Source organism: Filicampus tigris, chromosome 6 (assembly GCF_054856515.1).
Source record: "Filicampus tigris isolate MCC_2025a chromosome 6, RoL_Ftig_1.0, whole genome shotgun sequence".
Lineage (NCBI taxonomy): Eukaryota > Metazoa > Chordata > Actinopteri > Syngnathiformes > Syngnathidae > Filicampus > Filicampus tigris.
In genome coordinates this window covers 7335184-7348999 of record NC_141222.1, presented here as the reverse complement: position 1 = coordinate 7348999, position 13816 = coordinate 7335184, and positions in this window count along the sequence as shown.

The window sequence follows — 13816 nt, the reverse complement described above, 5'->3', positions numbered from 1 at the left end:
CTTAATAAAAGGATAAACTCACCTTTAGTCCACTCCAATTTTTTCCTGTACCACATTTAAGCCACTTTCGCTGTACAATAGTTTACATTAAATGTACACTTTAAATGTTTAATTGTGTGAGTTGTGTATTTTTTAGTGCTTATACTTTTATTATCAAGACAATATTTTACTACAATGTCAAAATTGATTTTAAATGTCAGGGTTCTGGCTCCATAACACTCACCCCTTACAGAGCTACACTGCACATAATGTTTAAAATGAATTATGACAAGATTAGATATGATCACAAGTGTTGTGTGCAGTGTGAAAAAATGCAAGCATATGAAAAAATATACAAACCCCAATTCCAATGAAGTTGGGATGTTGTGTAAAATAAAAATACATTGCCACCATCTCTCCTGTTCCCAAAATGAACATTTTTCAATTTGAGTCAGTCTCCACCGTGGCCGAGACTACCTGGTGTTGCGCCGATGCATCATGTGGGTCCGTCGTGGAAATAGGTAAGTTGACAGCGCATTGTGCTATGCTAAGTCAATGTGAAAAGCCCTTAACATACGCAGCCTTCTCTGCCACACTGTCATGTACTCAAGGAAGGATTAATCTGGGATCCTCTGCAATCCATCGTCATAGCCATCTTGATGTCTCCCACATCTTCAAAATGTGTCCGTACAATCAGGTCCACAAAAAGTATTAAAAAAGAGAAAAAAACGATGATCACCTTCAACCTACGGTGGGTTATGACCTGCAGAAGTTGTTAGCGATCAGCAGTCGCTTCCAACTAACAATCAGGGATATATACAGGGGTGGACGTAATTTTTTTCATGGGTTACTCACGAGTACCAGGAGATTGATTTTGGTACTCACTCGTGGTTCAATGGATCACACAAGTCATTCAGATCGGTCACGGATTTTGAGTCACGGATCGGATTGTATTTCGGATCAGCAAAAAAAAAAAAAGAAAAAAAATTAGAACTTTGACTTTATTTATAAAACACTTTTGCCCGTTTAAAAAAAAAAACTCCTAATGTCTAATATGGCCATTTAGGATTTAAGAACGCAATATAAGGCAGGATACATTCTTGTTTTAATACGTGGTACAGTGTATAAAATAACAAGGTATTCTGCCAGACATTTTGAGCTCAATGTTTTCATAAAATTATTTAATGAGCAAAAGTGTTTTTATAAAATAAATGAAGACAAGGTTTTATATTATTTTTCATAATGAAAAAGACTTTGAAGTGCAATTTAAGGCACCTTCCTTTACACTTGGACAGCGCATTACAAAATATTGGTATTTCCTTCCACTGCTATGTGGACGACTGTCAAATCTATATCCCGTGGAGCAAAAAAGATGCATTCTCCATAAAACCACTTTTGTCCTGCCTAGAGGACATCAAAGACTGGATCTCACTGAATTTCTTAAAATTCAATGAACAGAAAACAGAAGTTATGATCTTCGGGCCCAGTGGCTCGTCTGCATCCCACCTTGTTGACCTGGGCTTCATATCTAAAGCAAACAATCCCAAACTTTGGTTTTAAAATAGACAAAGATCTTAAATTGGACCAGCAAATCAGCGCTGTAAAATCCAGCTTCTTTCACCTTAGACAGCTGGCTAAGGTAAAGCCCCTCCTTTCCCATCAGCACTTAGAAACAGTCATCCATGCCTTTGTTACATCTCGGCTAGATTACTGTAATGCACTTTATTTTGGAGTCAGCCAGTCCTCTCTCAAATGTCTCCAGTTGGTCCAAAATGCTGCTGCTCGCCTCCTAACTGGAGCTCGGAAGATGGAGCACATTACACCGATTCTGGCCTCCCTTCACTGGCTCCCAGTGCATTTTAGGGTTCAATTTAAGATTCTACTATTTGTCTATAAATCATTAAATGGCCTCGCCCCGGCGTACCTCTCTGAGCTCCTCCACTCCTACGCACCTTCCCGCAGCCTCAGGTCTGCGGACCAGGCGCTGCTTGAGGTGCCGAGGACCAAGCGGAGTCTCAGAGGGGATCAAGCTTTTTCGGCTGTTGATCCTACCCTTTGGAATGACCTCCAAATGGAAGTTAGGTAAGCCCCCCCACTGTCCATTTTTAAAACCCGGTTGAAGACACATTTCTATTCTCTGGCTTTTGATCAGACCTGAAATTTGTGGCTCTTTTCCGGTGTCTATTGTATATAGTGTTTTATGTTAATTTATTGATTAAACTTGTTTCATTATGGCCTTTTTATTGTATTTTATGTAAAGTGCTTTGTTACAGCACTAGCTGTTATGAAATGCGCGATATAAATAAAATTGTATTGTATTGTATTGTATTGTACGCATCAGTGATTTCTGTTGCGCATGCGTACCTGCGTGTATATATATCCATCGATCCATTATCTATACCGCTTGTCCTCACAAGGGTCGCGGGGAGTGCTGGAGCCTATCCCAGCAGTCTTTGGGCAGCAGGCGGGGGACACCCTGAATTGGTTGCCAGCCAATCAATCGCAGGGCACACAGAGACAATGAGATGGAAGAGAAGTTCGAAAATCATCTTTCTATTATCTTTTGCTTTGTTTGTATGGACAAAAAAAACGATTTTCTCCTATTTTCTTTTCCTCGTTTATAATTCACGTAACACTATCGCCATGGCCCGAGTGGCGTATGACGAGGACGCTGCATCTATCTATTTACCTGTCCATCCACACACACAGAGACATATGGAAGAGGTCCCTACTAGCCAATGGGATGCCAGGAAGATGCTAGGCTAGCCAATGGCAGAGCAGCTATGAGTATGTTGCATTCAGGAAATTCCGGAGCTGCGATTAGCAGCCCATACTGCGAGTGTCACCCCATACTTTACTTTTACCTTTCTGTATCCTGAAATTTCTTTCGTAACTAGAGGCAATATTTTCCTGTTGAGGCGTTTCGTAACTTGAACATTTCGTACGAAGAGATGTCTTAAGTAGAGGTGTGAGTGTGTGTATATATATATATATATATATATATATATATATATATATATATATATATATATATATACACGTGTGTGTGTGTGTGTGTGTGTGTGTGTGCATACATGCATACGAAGATAGGTGCACAGACTGTGTCTTGGACATACTTTGTATATGCAAAACGGAGGCTTATTCCCAAACTGACCTCAATAGCCCTGCTCATTCAGAAAGCAATCAGAGACTTTGTGGCTTTGCTTTGTTTCAATCACATCCTTTATTACTGATGTAATTCGTCATCAGGAGAATGAAGCAAGTTTTAATTGGGTCTCAAATGTTTGGGATTACAACTCCTAACTCATCTCATTTGGATATTTTTTTGTTTGGATCTGTTTCCATATGAAAGATTAATTTTGTTTTTATCATTCGATTCTTTTTTGTGCGTGCATGTGTGTGCGTGTGTGCATGCACGCATGCGTGTGCTTTTTTTCATGTGTGCAGACATACTCATGGAATGAATGGTCTGGATCAATCTGACACAGCCTTGCCTTTTATCGACCTCCCCAATTATTTTCACCATCCAAGATGAAAAACCCAAGGTGAAGTGTACAATTTCACAAAAAGGTTAATGCACTGCATTTATGGATATTCAACAAGACTTTAATTAAGCAGGACAACAACGATCCTTACAATACATATATTATAGCATTGTAGGTACTCAAGGAGTTTTAGTGTGGTGGAGAATGGTGTTAAATATTTACTTTGTGACACGGCAGGCAGGCAGGCAGACGTGAGCAGAAGCTAGGTTGCTTATGCATATATAGAAATGTATCAGTAGTTCAGGTATAATTTTAACATATTTTGAAAACAATGTGGTGCAGGTTCTATCTGGGTAGCTCTTTGATTATATTGTAGATGGAAGTACAAAGGTCAACCTACTTACCGTAGACGATGATTTTACATTTTACACTATTATTAAAATTTGTAAAATTTCTCAAAATTTGAACAATAACGATTAGTATGGTCGGGATCTTAAGGGCCTGTACTTTTGTCAACAAGCGGGCTGATTACTAGCTGTCAGAGACACTGAGTTGTGGAAGACGGGCTTTGGAAGCCGGTGAAGCCAGTGGCTGGACAAGCTAGCGCGCCGACTATCTGGCTGCGTAACTAAAAGGAAACCTAATGCCTCCAAAGAAAAATCCAGCAGCTGATGAAACCAGACACCATCAAGAAGTCCCTCGATTTCTTGGGTGAGGAAGTCTCTGCTCTCAGACTGCAGCAGATAAGCATCCTGGACCTGGTGGAAGAGGTGAAAGCTCTGCGATCCAAAATATGGAGAAAGAAAAGAGGATAGTCTTTCTTGAAAACCAAATGGTCGATCTGGGGCAGTACACGAGGATGTATGACATCATTATAACTGGGCTAGGGACTACAACCTGGTCAAACGCCCGGGCAGTGACAGGAGGATATGCGGAATAGCAGAATGAGGACTGCTTTTGTTCACTCCAAGGAGATTGCGGTAAATAGTAACACCATTGAAGCTTGTCAACCTCTCCCCAGAAGAAACAGCACGGGTGAACCAGCTATTATAATAAGGTTTGTCAAAAGAAAACATAAAACTGAACTATTAAAGCAGGGAAGAAAACTGAAAGGCTTGGATGTGTATCTGAATGAACACTTAACCAAGAAAAATGCAGACATAGCAAGAAAGGCTGGACTCCTGAGGGAGCAAGGAAAAATCCAAAATACCTGAGACTGCAAAAGTGTTTATCCAGCTCAAAAGGAACCCTAGAAGAGGCTAAAGTAATGGTCATCAGAGACAACTGGGGGACTGGGCAAATTCTGGAGCAAATGACCAAACTCATAGATTAAATACACCACACTATCATGATAAGAGAGCTGGACACTTTTGTTTACACTGAACATAAACCACAAGATAGAGAAAATAATATTGATCCAGACAATAACCTACTTTGCAAGATCAAAAGCAGTTGCCATTATTACACAGAAAATCAATACAATGCAACAGATAAATTAGAGCATAAGATATCAATTATTCACTTCAACAGCAGAAGTCTATACTGTTCACTCCTGGATGGCATCCCATATTTGTTACAGGTCTATCTGTACATCATTAATAAGGTTCTGTTATACGGCGGGCGCGTTGGTCTGACCGAATGGCATAACCAGATACTCAAAGTGCAGTAGGGGTGCCTTGAAGGCCGTCTTCCACGTGTCCCCTTCTTGAATCCTTGCCAAGTGGTAGGCACTACGTAAATCCAATTTAGAAAAAACGGTGGATGACTGCAATGGTACTTGTCCTTGATTGTGATCTCGTTGAGACCCTTGTAATTTACGCAAGGGCGATTTATCTTTCGTTTCAACGAAAAAGATTCGGGTTCCGTCGGGAGAGTTGGAGGACCTAATTAGCCCTGCTTCAAGGGATTTTGAGATGTATTACTTTAGAGCATCCTGTTCAGGTCAGGATACCTGATATAGTCGGGACGCTGGTAGAGAGGCATTGGGCATGAGCTCAATGTTACAGTCGTACGGTCTGTGTGGGGGAAGTGATTATGCGCGATCCTTGTTGAAAACCAGACGTAAATCATGGTACTCTTTGGGAACATTATCTAAGATGATGCTCTCTGCTGGCGAGTCATTTACAGGTGTACATTGTCCTGCGGCTGATCTTAAACAGTGAGCGTGACAGAAAGGACTCAAATTTTCAACAGAGGCGATCCCATGCAATAACCGGATTATGCATTTTTAGTCATGTTAAACCTAAGACTGTCGGGAGCTGCTCTGGGTGGCATGATAAAAAACTTCCTTTGTGCTACGTGATTTCACAATAGTTTTAAGACCAGAGGACCGGTAGCCTGTTCAACTAACTAAGACCCGAGTAGAAACAGGCCCCCGATTGGAGTCTCCGCCATCTTTCCTCCGGGTGCAGGCAACCTCCATCCAGCTGCATCGGCTCATCCTTCACTAGGACCGGGCAGCACTCTGGCATAGTGCAGAACTGCTCTGCTCCACGTTCCCGACGTCAATCTCGCTAATGAGCTCCTCCAGCATCGCGGTGTCGTCATGGACGGCTAGTTCATCTTTTAGTGAGGAACTCAATCCGCAACGGAAAACGGTGCGTAATGCACAGTCATCGATCACCGCTTTCCGCTGCGAGGATACGGAACGTAATGGAATAGTCAGCGACTGACTGACTACCTTGGACACAGTTTAGTAGTTGTCCTCCGGCCTTCTTTCCATGGACCGGGTGATGATACACCCGTCAAAACTCGGCAAGAAAGTCCGGTAAAGAGGATCAGAGTTCCGGTCGTGCATTGCTCACGGCCATGGCCCAAGAACTAGCCTGACCAGTCAACAGACTCATCATGAATGCCACCTTGCTGCCGTCATGGGCATAAGTAGATGGTTGTTGGTCAAATATTACACTACATTGATGTATAAATTGACCGCACAAGTCAGGTTCCCCATCATACCGTGATGGGTGAGGTAGGATTGGTTCGCGAACCTGAACCATGGGTGGGTACACCCCGGTAGCGGGAAGGTGGGGATCACAAGGCGGCGTGGCTTGGGGGCTAAACTGCTCTATGTGGGAGCCTAACTGCTTGAATTGATGGGCTAGTAGGGCGACTGCATTCCAGAGTTCCACCAGTGATGTTTGATGCTGTCCCACCAATCGTCCTTGACTGGCCAGCGCTTTCATTCCCTTATCGGAGTCTGCAGAATCCCACAGGAGCTGAAAGCAACAACAAAGCAGAACCATGACAATAGGTTCTAAAAGGAGACACATTTAGTCCGGCCGCGATGAGCCTTCCATGCCACGGTGAGTCTTTCGTTTCAAACATCGCCCAGCGGGCGAAAAGCTCTAAAGATCTCTACCAGCAGCGACGTACATTTAAACGATCCAGAAGTGGAAATCCTTGTTTTGTTTTAAAATAACCTTGCGTTATTTTGCAATCATTAATTTTTTTGCGAAATAACATAATAAAAACTGAATAACTTATTACGCGTTATAACGCAAAAGTTTGGCAATAAAACACAATAGCATTGGGTTATAACGCAGTATGAAATATTCTTGTGATCTTACCTGGCGGGCAGTCTAGTGACCAACGCGACAGCTAAATGCTATCTTGGTTAAACAGTTGTAAGCAATTCAATCCACTCACGATACTCCCAGCTGGTAAGTGAATGTGCATATGAATGAGCTTTAAATAATGTTTATGAGTGCACAGGTGCTTTTTTGAGGGGGGTCGATGGAAAGTAAGGATGGAATTGCTTTAAAAGGACGAGGACGGATGGGGTCGGACGACGATTCTTTTTATAAATAAGGACGGAGGGACGAGGATGGAAAGATACCCAGAACGTGGACAGAGGACGGGGGACGGACCGGCAAAAAAAAGGTAACGTGCCCATCCCTGGTATTCAAGAGGTTGGTGTTAAAATTGACACAAATGCACATATCCTTCTGTGATGACTTTATTAACATGCTTTCCATCCAGTCTCTAAAAACATCAATACTTTAACCATGAAATATAGTTTACCATTATTCTTAGTCTTGTGAAAACTTATATCTATTGTTACACAATCCACTAAGTCATCAACCACTGCATAATTTTTTCCACCACTTTATATTTCGAACTACTGTCCACATATAAAGCCACACCTCCTCAATCTTTGTAGTTTCTGTTTATATAGTTAAATTCATATCCATCTAGATCACTAGTGTCAAACTCAAGGCCTGGGGACCAGATCCGGCCCGCGACATCTTTTTATGTGGCCCGCGAAGGCAAATCATTGACCATGTATTGACTTGATGTGTTTCTTTGAAAGTGTTTTCACTGTTAACATACGAGATATTGCAAGCATTTGTTACAAAACCCCCCTTTGAAATACATTGAAAAACAGTTGAACAAACTATTTACCGGCTTCTGATTTCAATACTAGTTATCCATCCATTTGTTGGGTATATGTGATAATATAAGGCGATCATACATTTGTATGGGTTCACAGTCGTAACGGACCTCCGAGAGACACCACAACTATGATGTGGCCCGCGACAAAAATGAGTTTGACACCCCTTATCTAGACCAACATCCATTCCCTTGTCATTATGATAATCCAGGTTTCTGATATGACTATTATCAGAGCTGAGCATTTTACTACATAGTAAATCGCCTATAGGCCAGTCCGTCTATCATTTTAAATGGCCGTCCGTTATCGTTTCCGACTACCAACTTCAACTGGAAGTTAACCTTCCAGTCAAATAAAGAATTTGAAAAAAGTTAACCACAAGTGCCTTTGGTATACTTCATAATATATATTTCAAAATGATACTTTGCATATAATAAAACTTTGAAACCTAACAAATGTTCACTCAATCAACCACAATTGATTATGACGAATAACACATTATAATTCAAAGTTATAACTCTTCTCCAAAATTAATTTGAGTAATCTAGATAATGTAGGTTGAAGACTGTAATGACATGAAACATTTGCAATATCACAAAGTTCTTCTAGAAAATTGCAAACACATGAGATTACACATTTTTAATTGCTCTGTTCAATAACACACAAAAAACATTTGCAGCTCCCACTGGCCTTGTTGAATATCATGTGACATTGGAATTGGTGCATCTCCAGTGAGGGGGAATGGCCATCCACGCTTTGACGCAAACTAGTGTAAAAAAAATGACAAACGTCAAGGCTTGTGGAGATGTCCAAACTTGCGAACTGGCGATAATCATTACACTTTAAAGCTAAAAATAGAAAAGTGGTCTATGCCCATTGCTTAGGCCGCGGGCAGATAGTTAGGAATCACTCATGTAAACGACTTTGAAAAATGAAAAAAACATTGTATTTACTAGTTCTTGCAGGTAAGCCAGACATGTTTTTCTTGCAATGTATTTATAGGATTGTAACTGTGATTGTTACCAGCACTCTGTGTACTTTGAAAATTGCAAGCAACATTGATGACTGAATGCAGGTAATACATCCATCCATCCATTATCCATAGCGCTTATCCTCACAAGGGTCGCGGGCGTGCTGGAGCCTATCCCAGCTGTCTTCGGGCAGTAGGCAGGAGACACCCCGAACTGGTTGCCAGCCAATCGCAGGGCACACAGAGCCAAACAATCACACACACTCACAATCACACCTAGGGGCAGTTTAGAGTGTCCAATCAACTTACCATGCATGTTTTTGGAATGTGGGAGGAAACCGGATTACCTGGAGAAAACCCACGCAGGCACGGGGAGAACATGCAAACTCCACACAGGGAGGCCGGAGTCAGGATCGAACCCACGACCTCTGAAGTGTGAGGCAGATGTGCTAACCAGTTGTTGTGTTACTGGTCCTTCCCTCTGGAATGACCTTCCATTAAATGTTAGGCAAGCCCCCTCTCTGTCCATTTTTAAAACTCGTTTGAAGACACATTTTTATTCTTTCACTTTTGACTCGAAGTGAGACCGACACTTTTCTGCTGTTTTCCAGTGTCTATATTGTATAGAAGTAACATCAACTATGGCCAACTTTAGTGTTATTTGTGTTTTAATGTATTGCTTTCACTGACTTTTTGGTTGTATTATAGGTATTTTGTTAATGTAAAGTGCTTTGTTACAGCTGCAGCTGTTATGAAATGCTTTATGAATACAGTTGTATTGTGTTGTGTGTGAGTGCGTGTGTGTGGGTGGGTGTCTGCGTGTGTGTGTGCGTGCATATGTGTGTGTGCTCGAATGAGAGGGAACTTCAATAATGGTATTTCTGGATATATGCCAAGTTGTTACTGTAAATCAGGCAGGCTTTCAAGACCTATAGTGTAAAGTAACAGTCCCTTCGGTCCCTAACTGCAGCCACAAGCTGTCTTATAGAAATTACATGAATATGGATGACAACAAAATAAATAAGTTAGTGGAATGACAGATAGATTGAAGGAAGACGTAAGGGAAGAAAACAGAAAAAAATAATGCAGGAGAATCAAATAGAAAACAGCACAAAGAGAATAGACAAAAAAGAGTGTGATTAAATACAAGAGGTTTTATATATATATGTATGGGGGGGTTGCAGTGGTTATTTGTCGAAGTTGGTAGTCGGAAACGCTAATGGAAGCCCGTTTAAAATTTTAGTCGGACCGGCCTATATATATATATATATATATATATATATATATATATATATGTATATATATATATATATATATATATATATATATATATATATATATATATATATATCAGTGGCGGCACGGTGGTCGACTGGTTAGCACGTCCTCATAGTTCAGAGGTCGTGGTTTCGATCCCGGCTCCGGCCTCCCTGTGTGGAATTTGCATGTTCTCCCCGTGCCTGCGTGGGTTTTCTCCGGGTACTCCGGTTTCCGCCCACATTCCAAAAACATGCATGGTAAGTTGATTGGATACTCTAAATTGCCCCTAGGTGTGATTGTGAGTGCGGATGTTTGTCTCTGTGTGCCCTGCGATTGGCTGGCAACCAGTTCAGGGTGTCCCCCGCCTACTGCCCAAAGACAGCTGGGATAGGCTCCAGCACGCCCCGCGACCCTTGTGAGGATAAGCGGTACAGATAATAGACGGATGGATGGATACATATCAGTAGCATCAGGACAAAACCTCATAAATCACATTTTTGGTCAATTTAATAGTTTTTCAAAAAATGATTACTATTGGTCAGTCCACATGTGTGGGTGTTAGTTTTACACATTACTGACCTAAAGTGTTGAAAATGGCTTGCTCTCTTTCACAATGCAATGCAAATGGTTGAACAAATGTTTTGGGGTCTGCCGAGAAGTGACTCATTTGGCGGTACAATGTTTTGGCCCTAGGCCACCGAGAGAGATAAAATATATTGTATACATACAGTGATCCCTCGCTACTTCGCGCTTCAACTTTCGCGCCCTCAGTGCTTTGCGGATTTTTTAGAAGCGTTCATAAATTTAAAATGAAATCAGGAGGCTTTGTACATACCCACAGGCACTCACGAAAGGCGTGTGATTGTTTCCCAGCGTGAGATCGACCAACGAGAGCACAAGTGGGTTTATCCCGTGAGTTGACTGGGTGCGCATCATCGCAGCCTCTCGCTAGTCTCGTCCACGCTAACAAACTAACAGCGTTATGTTCGGAAACTCATAACGTTAATTAAATACGCCGTTCGGCAGCTGTGTTTACAAGTTGTGAGCAGAGCGCGCTCAGCCACCCGGCAAGCACGAACGTGCTCGCACGACAATGACGACGAAACAACGTTCTGTTCGGAAACTCACAACGATATTCAAATGTGCCGTTCATTTAGTCAGCAACAACAACAGACAACATCTGTTGTTTACAAGTTGTGAGCAGAGCGCGCTCAGCCTCCCGGCAAGGACGACGAGACCTCGGCAAATAAAGTGTTAAAGTGTTTATTAGTTTTGTCTTAAGTTTGTCTTAAAACAGCTTAGCTTAACCAGGATCATGGGGTTGCATTCCATCGAAAGGGCCTTGTTGATGTTATTGTACAAAGAGAAAGTTAAGGCACGATTACCTCCGGCGACCGTGCTTCTTCATTTTTAAAAGAAGTAGAAAGGCAACGAAGAAGAAGGAATCAATAAAGAAGAAGCGGTAGCAAAAGCAGCAGTTCAGTTTCGCTTTGCACAACACCGACAATGACAACAAGCGTTTAAAAGTGCAGTATTGTACCTTTCGATAAAATGCACTACGGCATTCTAGTTAAGGTAAGGCATTTTTATCATAAAAATTAAAACTTTAACGTAGTTATTAGCGAAAGTTCCGTCATAATCGTCCGCTGCCGCAGCAACTTAAATCTTATTCTTCATTTTGCATTTTTAAAGTTAAATTTATTGTATAACAAGTATTTAGAAGGGTGGGACTCATGTACCTGGGGTTCGCAACGGCGTAACAGAGGTGTAAACCCCTCCAAAATAAAACTTTAAATAAATATAATATGAAATAATAATAAAAATAATAATAAAATAATGATAATACATCAACTTTTACTTTGTGGTTTTCCACCTATCGCGCAGGCTTCTGGTCCCCATTAACTGCAATAAACAAGGGGTCACTGTATATACCCGATTCAATTTTAGTTTTCCGTTTTAGATAACTGCAGATATCCCTCTGGTGTCAAACACTATCCACTTCAACACTACATAGACAAGGTCAGGTCAGTAAATTTAAATACAAACACAGCTTTGAGTGCCCTGGGACACTAAACAAATTCCAAAATGTTAACTAATTCCATTCATGTGTGTGTGTGTATGGTTCTGTTTTACATACAAAATATCCATTAATGGTCTTAGCTTAATACGGTAATTCAATATCAGAGGTAACGGCTTTTCAAAACTTTTTTGTTGTTCATCTATCTGTAAGGCTGGGGATGTGGCCTTGAAAAGAAAATCTTCCATTTTTTTAATAGTTTCCCCTCCTTCATTTCAGAATTAACAAATGAAAATGACACTATTCAAAACGTGTTGCTTTTTATGATTTTCTTTTCTTTCTAACTGGATAAAATTAAATGTCTCTTACTTATAATGAAATATTTTGGTTCTTTAAAAAAATTTATAAGATAAAAGGACAAGGACAACAAGTTTAATTTTGTTTCTTACTAAATACACTTTGAAACAGTCCCCCCACCCCACTCAACATTTAAGTTTATCAACTTCCACAAATTTCATTAAAATATATTTATTTATGTATTACTGACAAGAAAGTGCTTCCAAATGGGAGAAATGACCTTTGTCAAAAACGTTCAACAATTTGACAAGTTAAAATGAGCAGTCATACTGCATGTTTTGCCTGGTCAATGTCTATTGTCAAAGACTAACTGCCTTCCCAGCTCTCCACAGTCATTTCCTATGTAAAGTTGAACAGGTGAGGCAGGGCGACCTCTGCAAAAGATCTGCAGCTTGGCAAACAAACCTTGAGTCAAAGGTTTCCAACATGACGAAAAATCACTGCTTTTGCGGCAAATCAAATACGGAAATCAATGTGAAAATGATTCCGCTCAGATTGTTTCTTAGCAGGAAATGAAGTCGCTAGTTGCTTTTTTTTTAACACAATTCCCTAGAGGGCTCAGAAAAGTTGCTAAGTTGGCAACGTTGACTGTTTTGTAAACTGGACCCTTTCTGCTGAAAGAAAAAATATGCACGTCAGCAGGGATGTGCGATGAACCTGACGTTTGCTAAGAGGCAACCTGGACAGGCCTGGTGATTGACTGACCGACCTGTCCAGAGCATGCCCCGCCTTTTGCCCCAAGTCTGCCGTAATAGATTCCAGCTCACTCACAACCCTAATGCGGAGTAGCGTAATACAAAATGGATGGATGGCACGCTGGGCAGATTCTCCAACAGGAGGAGACTGCTCGGTGCGGGATAACAGTAACCTTGAACAAACATTGTGCCAAGTGCAACATGGATTCAGCCATCTTTATCTCCAATGGTGGTGATCTTAAAATCACAGTGTAGTCCGACAAAAGTGACCTCCATTCTAACTGCAGTAAAGAAAAGTGCTGTGTGTTCGACACTGCGGCACAAATATGTATGAGATTGCAACTAAAATATCCCTTTGAGCATGATGTGCCCACAATTGTTTTAAGTGATTTTTACAACAAGATGGAATGGGTGAATATTGTTTCTGGCTGGGGGGCAAAAAGTGTCGCTCCATGAAGAGAGACACCGGACACATTTATGCAGATGGCACAGCAGCATGACTTTATTTGTTAATTAAGTCTCCCTCAAACACAAACAGGATTAGCTCGGATCTAAGGGGAGCTACAGTATTTTGTGTTCTATTAAGCATTCAAATCCTCTCTTGCTCTCTCTCTATCTCTCTCACGCTCACACACACACACACACACACACACACACACCCAC